The sequence below is a fragment of the Triticum aestivum genome, chromosome 3B (genome assembly GCF_018294505.1).
Source record: "Triticum aestivum cultivar Chinese Spring chromosome 3B, IWGSC CS RefSeq v2.1, whole genome shotgun sequence".
NCBI lineage: Eukaryota > Viridiplantae > Streptophyta > Magnoliopsida > Poales > Poaceae > Triticum > Triticum aestivum.
In genome coordinates, this window is record NC_057801.1 from 213,092,025 (window position 1) to 213,100,825 (window position 8,801).

Here is an 8,801-nt window from a genome sequence, read left to right on the forward strand (position 1 = left end):
ACAGAGGCTTTTTCCTTGGTTCAATACATAATGACCGAGGCCAACTTTGGTTGGTTAATCCGATCCGTTCATCGATGGTCAGCAAGTATGATGGTTTTAATGATGATCCTGCATGTATTTCGTGTGTATCTCACAGGGGGATTTAAAAAACCCCGTGAATTAACTTGGGTCACAGGTGTGGTTTTGGCTGTTTTGACTGCATCATTTGGTGTAACTGGTTATTCTTTGCCTTGGGATCAAATTGGCTATTGGGCAGTCAAAATTGTGAAAGGTGTACCTGACGCCATTCCGGTAATAGGATCGCCTTTAGTGGAGTTATTACGCGGAAGTGCTAGTGTGGGCCAATCCACTTTGACTCGTTTTTATAGTGTACATACCTTTGTACCGCCTCTGCTTACTGCCGTATTTATGTTAATGCACTTTCCAATGATACGTAAGCAAGGTATTTCGGGTCCTTTATAGGGAAGGCATATCATAGAGAATTATAATTATCATATATCATATCGGGTAGGTTGTGGTATTTCATTGCTACAAGCATGGGTTATTGTAAAATAACACATGTCATTTGGATACTTCTCTTCAACTCCAAAGTATTTTTATACAATACAAATAGTTAAAGTTAATTTTACGAAAGAAAAAAGGCGGATTATGGGAGTGTGTGACTTGAATTATTGATTTGGCCATGCAGATAAAGAATTGGATCTGCCACATTAGAATTCACAACCAAAGGTGTCTCCGCATCCAATCAACATGTAAGTCCCCTACCTAGGAAGGATAGGCTGGTTCACTTGAGGAGAATATCTTCTATGATCATACCGCAACCATGTCATCCATGAACAGGCTCCGTAAGATCCCATAGAGTAGAAATGGAATAAGTCATGTGACATGATCCAGTTCTCTATTTATTACACTTACCTTTTTATTATAGTATGGAAATGCATTCATTTTCTTTGCATCGATTGTGATCCGCAATACTATCAGAGTAAAAGAAGGGATCTAAGGAAGAATGTAGGCTAAACTTTTTGATTTTTTATTAGTAACAAGTAAATATTTTGTTTGGAGGTAAGAAACTTGCGATATTGAGGGGATAAATACCAACTAATCAAGAGACATGAGACAATCCACAAAGCAATTGATCATGATCAAATTTGTAAGCCCACTTGGATATTGAGCATTTACCCATAAGAATAGGATTATTTTCAATGAGTAGTTGTAGGTGCAACTTGGGAAAAGAGAATCTGATAAAGCTTTTCTTGCCTAGAGTCATTGAGTCATTATATACCTTAATTCTATTAAGGATCTTCCGCGGTCTTATTTCTTTCACTCTTGCTCGAGCCGGATGATGATAAATTCTCATGTCCGGTTCCTTTGGGGGATGGATCCTAAAGAGTTCACCTATCCCAATAACAAAGAAACCAGACTTAAATGATCCTGTATTAAGAGCTAAATTAGCTAAAGGGATGGGACATAATTATTACGGGGAACCCGCATGGCCCAACGATCTTTTATATATTTTTCCAGTAGTAATTCTAGGTACTATTGCATGCAATGTAGGTTTAGCGGTTCTCGAGCCATCAATGATTGGTGAACCGGCAGATCCGTTTGCAACTCCTCTGGAAATATTACCCGAGTGGTACTTCTTTCCCGTGTTTCAAATACTCCGTACGGTACCCAATAAGTTATTGGGCGTTCTCTTAATGGTTTCTGTGCCAACAGGCTTATTGACAGTACCTTTTCTAGAGAATGTCAATAAATTTCAAAATCCATTTCGCCGCCCAGTAGCTACGACCGTTTTTTTAATCGGTACTGTAGTAGCTCTTTGGTTAGGTATTGGAGCAACATTACCCATTGATAAATCATTAACTTTAGGTCTTTTTTAGATATTTTTTGATTCATTCAACCGTGAAGTACCATAGGTATCTAGGAAATAGTTACTTCCAAGTGAATCTTCCCTAGATACCTAAAATCCATTTTATTATGATCCATTTCGCGAAAATATAGATTGTACCAAAGATGCTAAATTGTTTTCTTTTTATTCTACCTTGAAAAAGAAGAAAAAAAATTGCAATGGATTTAAAACGAGAGTTTATTCTTAAGTAAATCAATTGGGAGATGCTTCTCTAGAGTGTCCCATATATGTTTTCTATCTTCCATACGAAAACTGTCAATTCTCAGAAGATCTTCTTCAGTCTTACTCAAAAGGTCCAATAGTGTATGTATATTGGCCCTTTTTAGACAATTATACGTTCTAGAAGTCAATTCTAATTGATCAATAAAAATACAATTCAATGGAATTCCTTTTTTGTTTTTCTTTAGATTAGTTAATCTTTTTTGAAAAGTAAAAAGGGGTGGAGTAAACCTGTTTTTATTTTCTTCGAAACTAGCGCCCTCTTCCTCCGCGTGTAGAAAAGGAAGAAATAAATCAATCAAATTACGAGAAGCCTCATAAAGTGCTTCCTTAGGGGTTAGACTTCCATTAGTCCATATTTCTAGAAAAAGTATCTCTTGTTTTTCATTTCCATTCCCACAAGAAAAAATACTATAATTCACATTTCGAACAGGCATGGATACAACATCTATAGGATAACTTCCATCTTGATAGTTCTTTCTGAGTTCTGTCTGATATCCACGATCTCTCTTGATCTGTAAATCAATACAGAAATCAATGGGCTCTGTCAAGTTAGCTATAGGTTGTGCCGTATCAACGATTTCTACGGAAGGCGGTAAGATGATATCTTGAGCAGTTATGTATCTAGGACCTTTGACGCAAATGGATGCGTCTCTAACTCCATAGAGATTACTTCTCAATACAATTTCTTTCAAATTTAGTAAAATTTCTTGTACGGATTCTTCAATACCTGCTATTGTAGAATATTCGTGCGGCACGCTCCCAAATTTTGCACGTGTGATACATGTTCCTTCTATTTCTCCAAGTAAAGCTCTTCTCAAGGCAATACCGACGGTGTCCGCTTGACCTTTTCTAAGCGGGGACAGAATGAAACGACCATAATAAAGGCGCTTACTATCTACTCTTGATTCAACACACTTCCACTGTAGTGTTTGAGTGGATCCTGCTACCTCCTCTCGAACCATAATAGACTAGTATTATTATTTTATCATTGAATCGTTTATTTCTCTTGAAATGAAAGTTGAAAGCGGGTTAATTCTTTTACAGACGTCTTTTTTTAGGCGGTCGACATCCATTATGTGGCATAGGTGTTACATCGCGTATACAACTTAATCGCACACCACTTTTAGCAATGGCTCGTAATGCGGCATCTCTTCCACTACCAGCGCCCTTTACCATAACTTCTGCTCGTTGCAAACCTACTGAACGAATAGCATCTACTGCTGTTCTTTGACCAGCATTGGGTGATGCTTTTCTTGAGCTTTTGAATCCACAAGTACCGGCCGAGGACCAAAAAACCACCCGGCCTTGTGGGTCTGTAACAGTTATAATGGTATTGTTGAAACTAGCTTGAACATGAATAACCCCTTTTGTTATTCTACGTGCACTCTTCCGTAAACTAAAACGTGCATTCCTACGTAAACCAATACGCACTTTCTTACGTGAACCAATTTTTGGTATAGCTTTTGCCATATTTTATTATCTCATAAATATGAGTTAGAAATAAAAAAAAGAAAAAAAGATACAAAGATATCCGTTTCAGGGTAAAATAAACCCTTTACTTTAATTATTTTAAATGAAATTATTTTATTTGGAATTGGAACATTTCCGCGGGTACTTTTTTTACTTTTTAGAAAGTAAAGTTCTTTTTGAAAGATTACCCCTGTCTTTGTTTATGCTTCGGATTAGAGGAAATGACTCTAATTCGTCCACGCCTACGAATCAGTCGACATTTTGTACAAATTTTACGAACGGAAGCTCTTATTTTCATATTTCCGTATCTTTTTTTAAACTATGAATCTAATCTTTTGGAAAAAGTAAGTCTCTTCGCTTGAATTTTAGAACTTAGAATTTATTACCCTAGAAAAAAAAAGAAAAACCTAATCCTTTGAATCTTTGGTATCCTTCAAATCTTCGCTATCCTTCAAATCTTCACTATCCTTCGAGTCTTCAATACGCTTCGAATCCTTATGGGGAAGTCTATAAATTATACGTCGCTTGCTTGAATCATAACGACTTACTTCAATTTTGACCCTATCCCCCATCAGTATTCGTATAGAACTAGACCGTATCTTTCCTGAAATATAGCCTAGGATGATGGTGTCATTCTCTAGCCGAACGCGGAACATTCCATTGGGTAGGGCTTCCGTAACTAAACCTTCGAAAGTTACTTTTGCTTCTCTCGGGGTTTTTTTTCTCTCCTATTTTTTTTTCTGTCATATTTTTTTTCTCCTATTTTTCTAATTTTATTTTAAAAATAGGAAGGGCGAGATAGAATTCGAGCACTATAGGCGGGGCGATTACCATATATAAAATAAGACTTCTCCCCAATTCTGTTTAGTCAAGCTTCTCGATCTGTCATTATTCCTCGAGAAGTAGAAAGAATAGCAATTCCCATTCCACCCAAAACTTTAGGAATTCCTTGATAGTTGGTATAAATTCGTAAGCCGGGTCGGCTGATACGCTTTAAAAAGGTTCTTGTTCTATATATCCCTTTTCTAGTCTTTCTCTTTTGATGTCGCAAAGTTGAAACTAAGAAATATCTGTTACGTTCCTGATGTTTCCGAACACTTTCAATAAAACCCTCTCGTAGAAGTATTTTCACAATGTTTTCGGTAATATTTGTAGATACTACTCGAACTGTTCCTTTTTATTCATGTCCGCATTTCTTATAGAGGTTAGTAAATCAGCAATAGTGTCCTTGCCCATAAGACTCTAATTCTAGGTTCCTCCTAATTTTTCTATAATCAACATGTTTTCTTTTTTTTCCATTTTGGATTTTAAAACATATACGTAAAACACAATCTACTAAATTAATTCTTTGATCTCAATTTCGCCTACTAGTATTTATAATACTTCAGGAGCTAATGAAACTATTTTGGTAAAATTCAATCCTCTCAATTCCTCGGCAATCGCGCCAAAAACTCGAGTTCCTTTTGGATTGCCTTTTTGATCAATTATAACCGCAGCATTGTCATCATAGCGGATTATTATACCGTCTTCGCATTTGAACTCTTTACATGTACGTACAATTACAGCTCGAATTACTTCGGATCTTTCTAGAGGCATTTGGGGCAATGCGTCTTTGATTACAGCAACAATAACATCACCAATACGAGCATATCGCTGATTACCAGCAGCTCCTATGACTCGAATACACATCAATTTTCGAGCTCCACTATTATCTGCTACATTTAAAAGGGTCTGAGGTTGAATCATATTATTTTGATTTCAATTTGTTATTTCAATGCAAAAGGATGAAAGAAATATTGTCTTTCCAAAAAGAAAAACCGGGCATTTTTTTTATCTTCCATACCCCTTTTAGGGTTCTATATCTCTAATCGAATAAATTGACTTCGTATGGGCATTTTACTGGCAGCTATGGAGATAGCTGCTCTAGCTACAGTTTCAGATACTCCCCCCATTTCATAAAGTATACGACCAGGTTTAACAACGGATACCCAATATTTGGGGGACCCCTTTCCCGAGCCCATACGTGTTTCTGTGGGTCTTAGTGTAACCGGTTTGTCGGGAAATATACGTACCCATATTTTTCCACCACGACGTGCATATCGTGTTATTGCTCTTCGTCCTGCTTCTATCTGTCTCGCCGTGATCCAAGCGGGTTCAAGTGCTTGAAGAGCATATCTACCAAAACAAATACGATTGCCTTGGCAAGATTTTCCTTTCATTCTTCCTCTATGTTGTTTGCGAAATCTGGTTCTTTTGGGGTTATAGTCGATGGTTCTCTTTCTTAGTTCTATCTCTACTGCAAAACTGGACATGAGAGTTTCTTCTCATCCAGCTCCTCGCGAATGGAATGAGAAAGCATGTAAATTTATCTAATTCATAATATTCCAAAATATTACGGTACGGATAGATACACATTAATAGATAATAGAAAAAGTTCGGTTTTTTTATATTGAATTTGTTAAAACAGAAAAATATAATATATAGTCAAAAAAGAAGATCTAGAATATATCCAGATGTGTGTGTATATTTACCTAAATTCTATATTTATAGATAATGTAATCCTTCTTAAAAAAATCCTTATTTTGACTCTTATTGAATCACGGTAAAGTATTCTAATTCAATAAGAATTTCGCGGGCGAATATTTACTCTTTCCTGTCTTATTTGTTAATTTATAAACTTACCAAATAAGACAATTTTTTTGGTTTGTTCCGCCATCCCACCCAATGAAGTGTTAGGATTCTTTTCAATAAAATCTTATGGAATCGTAGGTTCTGTCGTTCCCACTGCTTCTCCTTGAATGGTTAGGTCTGAATCCCGCAACGGAGCTTCCAAAAAATTTCTTTCCGAGTTAATTTTCTCAGTTTTATTAACCCGGGCGGCTCTTTATTATTGCTTTAAATTTGTAGTTCTTGTTTCAAGTTAAAATTTTTAATTCTCTATTATTTTTCTTATATTGATGCTTTATCACATTGCCTTTTATGATGTAATTCATAGACCATACATAGTGGAATCCTATATCTTATTTATTTCCTCTTCCTTCTTTCTATCATCCCTCCCTTTATCCACATCCCTTTAGTTTTGCTTCACAACCTAGAATCCCTTTTCTTTTTTAGAGAAAAAATTGCAGTTGCTACAACTATATGACACATCTACTCATTTATGATAGAGGTATTTATTCATATAGTGACTGTTTCTTAGTTAGGATCTCGACAATACGAAGCAATAGGTTGGTTATTAGTTAATTTTCTATAATTACTAAGTTTTTTCCGAAAAAAAGAAAAAAATAACGAGTCACACACTAAGCATAGCAATTATATTAAATGATTTATCAATTTTCATTAAATCTTATAGAAAGAGGTATAATTTCTTCTTTTGCAGGGATTTTAGGAAAAAAGTCTCTTGTCATTTTTTATTCTATCAATGGACAGAATCCGAAGACAAGATTACTTATTCTTCGTCTACGAATATCCAAATTTTTACACCTAATACTCCATAGATAGTCCGAATTGGATAGCAGCAATAATCAATTTTAGCGCGAATTGTTTGGAGGGGAAGTCTACCCTTTTTAATGGATTCGGCGCGTGCAATTTCTTTTCCTCCGAGACGACCCGCAATTTTTACTTTTACTCCCCTTATATCTGCTTTTTTAGTTAATTCAATGCCTTTTTTCATTGCCTTTCGGAATGAAACTCTATTTTTTAATTGGAAAGCTATATATTCTGCAAGAATGTTAGGCTGTCTATAAGGTTCTTTAACTTTTTTGATAGAAATATTAAATCTCTGGTTTACAGAGTTAATTTCCTTTTGTAGATCTTTCTCTAATTCTTCGATTGCTCCTTTTTTCTTTAATAAATTTGGGAATCCAATATGGATTATGACGTGGATCGTATCGATTTCTTTTTGGATTTCTATATGTGTAATTACTTCGGAACTTGAACCTGAGTCCATTTTTCTATTATGTGTAATTACTTCGGAACTTGAGTCTGATTCTATTTTTCTATTTGAGCCCTTTTTCCTATTCTTTTGTATATAGTTCTTGATACAATCCCTTATTTTTTTTATCTTCCTGTAGACCTTCCGAATAATTTTTTGGTTGTGCGAACCAAAAGGAATGGTGTTTTTGGGTTGTACCAAGTCTGAAACCGAGTGGATTTATTTTTTGTCCCATATTTTTCTATTCTATATTTTTTTACTGGGAATCGAAATCTTAGATGGATCTAAAGGTTATTTAGATTTCTTTACTATAGATTTCTTAACTATATTTAGTACAATTGTTATATGACACATGCTTTTTTTATGGGGAAACTACGTCCTCGAGCTCGAGGTCTGAATTTCTTCATAATAGTACTCCTACTGACTTCGGCTTTAGTAATAAATAAATTTGCTTTGTAGAAATCCCTATAATGAGTAGCATTTGCGGCTGCCGAATAAACCAACTTTAAGATGGGATAAGATGCTCGATAGGGCATGAGGTTCAGTATCATAACAGTTTCCTCGTAGTAACGCCAGCGAATCTCGTCAAGAACTCTTTGTGCTTTGAAAACAGACATAGGGATACGTTTTTGTGCTTTGAAAACTCTCTCAAACTTAAGTAGACGATCGGTTGGAACTTTCATTGCGAGTTTCCTTAGCCCACTTTTCTTCTTCTTTATCCTAGGGATATACTTTACTAGTTTGACACTTGTCATAAATAAGGTTATTCCCCGCCTACCTTTACTTTATTTGAATCTTTTTTTTCTTCTTAATCTTTCTATTCAGAATTCAGTTAACGACGAGATTTAGTATCCTTTCTTGCATTTTCATAACTCGTGAAATGCCGAGTAGGCACGAATTCCCCAAATTTGCGACCTACCATAGGATTTGTTATGTAAATAGGTATATGTTACTTTCCATTATGAATCGCGATTGTATGGCCAACCATTGTGGGTAGAATGCTAGATGCCCGGGACCACGTTACTATTGTTTCTTTCTCCTCCTTCATATTGACCTTTTCTATCTTTGCCAATAAATGATGAGCTACAAAAGGATTCATTTTTTTTCGTGTCACAGCTGATTACTCCTTTTTTCCTTTTTAAAGAGTGGCATTCTATGTCCAATATCTCGATCGAAGTACGGAGGTCAGAATAAATAGAATAATGATCAATGGAAAAAAGAAAAAAATCCTTTAGCTGGATAAGGGGCGGATGTAGCCAAGTGGAT

At 35.6% G+C, this 8,801-nt stretch overlaps 1 protein-coding gene across 1 annotated transcript in view; it reads right to left on the minus strand.

Annotated features, from left to right (window-relative positions):
* Nucleotides 1–8,696: 8,696 nt before the first annotated feature.
* The window catches only part of LOC123067460 (50S ribosomal protein L2, chloroplastic-like), a 2,241-nt gene continuing 2,136 nt past the window's right edge, over nt 8,697–8,801 (minus strand). The window contains exon 3 of the mRNA XM_044490244.1: nt 8,697–8,801. This exon is cut by the window's right edge and continues 552 nt beyond it. The gene's annotated coding sequence lies outside the window, so the exon portion shown is untranslated.